Raw genomic sequence first — 5,774 nt, 5'->3', positions numbered from 1 at the left:
GTATGTTATGTTATGCTATGTTATGTTATGCTATGCTATGTTATGCTATGTTATGTTATGTTATTTTATGCTATGCTATGTTATGTTATGTTATGCTATGTTATGCTATGTTATGTTATGCTATGTTATGTTTTGTTATGCTATGTTATGCTATGTTATGCTATGTTATGTTATGTTATGTTATGTTATGTTATGCTATGCTATGCTATGCTATGTTATGTTATGCTATGTTATGTTATGCTATGTTATGTTATGCTATGTTATGTTATGTTATGTTATGTTATGCTATGTTATGCTATGCTATGCTATGCTATGTTATGTTATGCTATGTTATGTTTTGTTATGTTATGTTTTGTTATGCTATGTTATGCTATGTTATGTCATGCTATGTTATGTTTTGTTATGCTATGTTATGCTATGCTATGTTATGTTATGTTATGTTATGCTATGTTATGCTATGCTATGCTATGCTATGTTATGTTATGCTATGTTATGTTTTGTTATGTTATGTTTTGTTATGCTATGTTATGCTATGCTATGTTATGGTATGTTATGTTATGTTATGCTATGTTATGCTATGTTATGTTATGGTATGTTATGTTATGCTATGTTATGTTATGCTATGCTATGTTATGCTATGTTATGCTATGTTATGTTATGTTATTTTATGCTATGCTATGCTATGTTATGTTATGTTATGTTATGCTATGTTATGCTATGCTATGTTATGTTATGCTATGTTATGTTATGTTATGTTATGTTATGCTATGTTATGCTATGCTATGCTATGCTATGTTATGTTATGCTATGTTATGTTTTGTTATGTTATGTTTGGTATGCTATGTTATGCTATGTTATGTCATGCTATGTTATGTTTTGTTATGCTATGTTATGCTATGCTATGTTATGTTATGTTATGTTATGCTATGTTATGCTATGCTATGCTATGCTATGTTATGTTATGCTATGTTATGTTTTGTTATGTTATGTTTTGTTATGCTATGTTATGCTATGTTATGTTATGCTATGTTATGTCATGCTATGTTATGTTTTGTTATGCTATGTTATGCTATGCTATGTTATGTTATGCTATGTTATGCTATGCTATGCTATGCTATGTTATGTTATGCTATGTTATGTTTTGTTATGTTATGTTTTGTTATGCTATGTTATGCTATGTTATGTTATGTTATTTTATGCTATGCTATGTTATGTTATGTTATGCTATGTTATGCTATGTTATGTTATGCTATGTTATGTTTTGTTATGCTATGTTATGCTATGTTATGCTATGTTATGTTATGTTATGTTATGTTATGTTATGCTATGCTATGCTATGCTATGTTATGTTATGCTATGTTATGTTATGCTATGTTATGTTATGCTATGTTATGTTATGTTATGTTATGTTATGCTATGTTATGCTATGCTATGCTATGCTATGTTATGTTATGCTATGTTATGTTTTGTTATGTTATGTTTTGTTATGCTATGTTATGCTATGTTATGTCATGCTATGTTATGTTTTGTTATGCTATGTTATGCTATGCTATGTTATGTTATGTTATGTTATGCTATGTTATGCTATGCTATGCTATGCTATGTTATGTTATGCTATGTTATGTTTTGTTATGTTATGTTTTGTTATGCTATGTTATGCTATGCTATGTTATGGTATGTTATGTTATGTTATGCTATGTTATGCTATGTTATGTTATGGTATGTTATGTTATGCTATGTTATGTTATGCTATGCTATGTTATGCTATGTTATGCTATGTTATGTTATGTTATTTTATGCTATGCTATGCTATGTTATGTTATGTTATGTTATGCTATGTTATGCTATGCTATGTTATGTTATGCTATGTTATGCTATGTTATGTTATGTTTTGTTATGCTATGTTATGCTATGTTATGTTATGCTATGTTATGTTATGTTATGTTATGCTATGTTATGCTATGCTATGTTATGTTATGTTATGTTATGTTATGCTATGTTATGCTATGTTATGCTATGTTATGTTATGGTATGTTATGTTATGTTATGCTATGTTATGCTATGTTATGTTATGGTATGTTATGTTATGCTATGTTATGTTATGCTATGCTATGTTATGCTATGTTATGCTATGTTATGTTATGTTATTTTATGCTATGCTATGCTATGTTATGTTATGTTATGTTATGCTATGTTATGCTATGCTATGTTATGTTATGCTATGTTATGCTATGTTATGTTATGTTATGGTATGTTATGTTATGCTATGTTATGTTATGCTATGCTATGTTATGCTATGTTATGTTATGTTATTTTATGCTATGCTATGTTATGTTATGTTATGCTATGTTATGCTATGTTATGTTATGCTATGTTATGTTTTGTTATGCTATGTTATGCTATGTTATGCTATGTTATGTTATGTTATGTTATGTTATGTTATGCTATGCTATGCTATGCTATGTTATGTTATGCTATGTTATGTTATGCTATGTTATGTTATGCTATGTTATGTTATGTTATGTTATGTTATGCTATGTTATGCTATGCTATGCTATGCTATGTTATGTTATGCTATGTTATGTTATGCTATGTTATGTTATGCTATGTTATGTTATGTTATGTTATGTTATGCTATGTTATGCTATGCTATGTTATGTTATGTTATGCTATGTTATGCTATGTTATGTTATGCTATGTTATGTTTTGTTATGCTATGTTATGCTATGTTATGTTATGTTATGCTATGTTATGTTATGCTATGTTATGTTATGTTATGTTATGTTATGCTATGTTATGCTATGCTATGCTATGCTATGTTATGTTATGCTATGTTATGTTTTGTTATGTTATGTTTTGTTATGCTATGTTATGCTATGTTATGTCATGCTATGTTATGTTTTGTTATGCTATGTTATGCTATGCTATGTTATGTTATGTTATGTTATGCTATGTTATGTTATGCTATGTTATGTTATGCTATGTTATGTTATGCTATGTTATGTTATGCTATGTTATGTTATGCTATGTTATGTTTTGTTATGCTATGTTATGCTATGTTATGCTATGTTATGTTATGTTATGTTATGTTATGCTATGTTATGTTATGCTATGTTATGTCATGCTATGTTATGTTTTGTTATGCTATGTTATGCTATGTTATGCTATGTTATGTTATGTTATGTTATGCTATGTTATGCTATGCTATGCTATGCTATGTTATGTTATGCTATGTTATGCTATGTTATGCTATGTTATGTTATGTTATGTTATGCTATGTTATGCTATGTTATGTTATGCTATGTTATGCTATGTTATGCTATGCTATGCTATGCTATGCTATGTTATGTTATGTTATCTTATGTTATGTTATCTTATGTTATGTTATGTTATGTTATGTTAATATATGTCTTGTATAGCTCTCAGCTACTCTGAAGAGTGTCCCGGCGCTTTAGACCCCAAGGAGGAACGGAGTGGGAGGAGATGGCAAACCTACTGTACAAAAAGCCAAGTCTTAAGGTCTTTCCTAAAAGCTAAGAGATTGACGTTCTTCCGCAAGGACAGAGGCAAAGCTTTCCACAGCTGTGGAGCCAAACGTTTGAAGGAACGACCTCCGATGCGCACTCATTTTATTGCCGGGACGGAAGCCAAGGCCAATGAAGATGACCTGAGCGACCGAGAAGGCAAATAAAAGTTCAGTCTTTTCCTAATATATTTGGCACCTGTGCCATGGAGAGCTTTGAAGGCTAGAGTGAGCGCCTTGAAAATGATACGCTTCCGAACTGGAAGCCAATGGAGGGCCGTTAAGAGGTCACTCGCACTGGATCGCCGATGAAGACCGAAAATTGCTCTCGCAGCAGAATTCTGCACAGTTTGCAGACGTGATATCAGGAATTCTGGAAGGCCAAGATATAACACATTGGCATAATCCAGGCGTGAGCCTATCAGGGCTCGGACAGTAGTTCTTCTATGGGCAAAAGATAGTAATGGCAGGAACTTTCTTAGCATTTTAAGGAGACCAAAGCACTGACCAACGAGGCCAAGGATCTGAGGCTTTAACGTGAGACCACTGTCTACTTTCACCCCAAGGTTTTTGGCCATGGAGGTGGCGGCCAAAGGTGGAAACATGGCCTCTGGCCACCAGGACTTCCAGCCTGAATCGGGAGCGCAGCCGAAGAAAAGCCCCTCTGACTTATCAGAATTGCACTTGAGGTTATTAAGTTGAAACCACTCGAAGACAGCCCCAAGGCAACCCCTGATACTTTCGCCGTTGAACTCCGAGTTCTTATCACAGGAGAAGAGGAGCTGGGTATCATCAGCGTACAAAACAATCCAGGCACCGTAGGACCCAGCCAGCACCGCCAGAGGGGCCATATAGACGTTAAAAAGAGTAGGGCTCAACATTGAGCCCTGTGTAACTCCTACCTCCAATGGCGGCACTACAGCTGAGTACGGGGGGGCCCAGACCGTTTGTTGGCGATCAGCTAGAAAGGACTCAAACCAGCTGAACACCGTCCCCCTCAGACCAATCTCACGGAGTCTCAAAAGGAGACGGCTGTGGGGGACGTGTCAAAAGCCGCCGAGAGATCCAACATCACCAACATCACTTTTCCCCCAGAGTCCAAAACCTCCTTGATTACCTCAGTTACTTCCAGCAATGCAGTTTCCGTGCTCAAATTTGCCAGGAAGCCCAACTGGGTATGATGCAAGATGTTATTAGTCTCCAAAAAATTGGAGAGAGAAGAATGAACGTGCTTCTCTGCAATCTTGGCAAAAGCTGGGAGAAGAGAGATAGGTCAATAGTTGGCGTGAGTCATAGGATCAAGGTTAGGTTTTTTCAACAGAGGGAGAATAAGGGCCTGCTTCCATACCTGCGGGACCACTCCCGTGCTAAAAGAACGATTAAGCACTGGGTTGATTAAGGGATTAATCACGTGCGCTGTTTTGGCGAGAAATTTGGACGGGCAGGGATCCAAAGGGGAGCCTGACTTGTTATGTTATGTTATTTGATTTTTGTATAGCGCACGGATGCCACAGCAAAGTGGCATCCCGGCGCAAGTTACTTCAACTTAATAAGAAGATCCAGCGAAGCCGTGTGGGAAAGGGAGGGAAAACTTGACAGAACAGGACCTTCGGCAGCCGAAGAGGGTGAAAGGAGAGTGAAACCGGAAACTACAACATCACCGTGGGGTGAAAAAGATGCCTGAATATTTTTGATTTTGCTGGCAAAGAACTCAGCTAATTGAGAGACCCATAATTCAGAATGGACAAGTTTGGATGTACTCGAGGAGGGTGAGGTAAATTCCTTTACTATTAAAAAGATTTCTTTGCTCGTATTGGTGGCTGCCTCAATTCTCCTAACGAAATAGGATTTTTTCTCCAAGGTGATGTCACTGTGATACCTCTTAATGGAGCCCCTATAAGCCTCTTTAGACAGGATCGTAGTGCCAACGCCAAGCTCTCTCTGCTTTCTTACATTGCCGTCGACTCTCGATCAGTGCAGGTGTAAGCCAAGGGGCCGAAGCCCGCAAGGAATTTTTACGGGCAGCCAAGGGGGGAGCTAATTCGTTCAAGCGCTGTGCTAACCATGATTGCAAGAGATCCAAATCGGCCTCGAGATCACCCGATAGCTGGCAAGGATACGATAACAAGGCCTGCGCCAGCATATCAGATGAAACTCTATGGAAGGCACGGGAAGCAAGAGATTGGCAGCCATTGGCACTCGGAGATATTCTGTCCAGTCGGGTAATCTGAAAGTTCACCAAATAGTGATT

Source organism: Lissotriton vulgaris, chromosome 4_1 (genome assembly GCF_964263255.1).
Source record: "Lissotriton vulgaris chromosome 4_1, aLisVul1.2, whole genome shotgun sequence".
Classification (NCBI taxonomy): Eukaryota; Metazoa; Chordata; class Amphibia; order Caudata; family Salamandridae; genus Lissotriton; species Lissotriton vulgaris.
Note: the sequence above shows the minus strand (reverse complement) of the source record.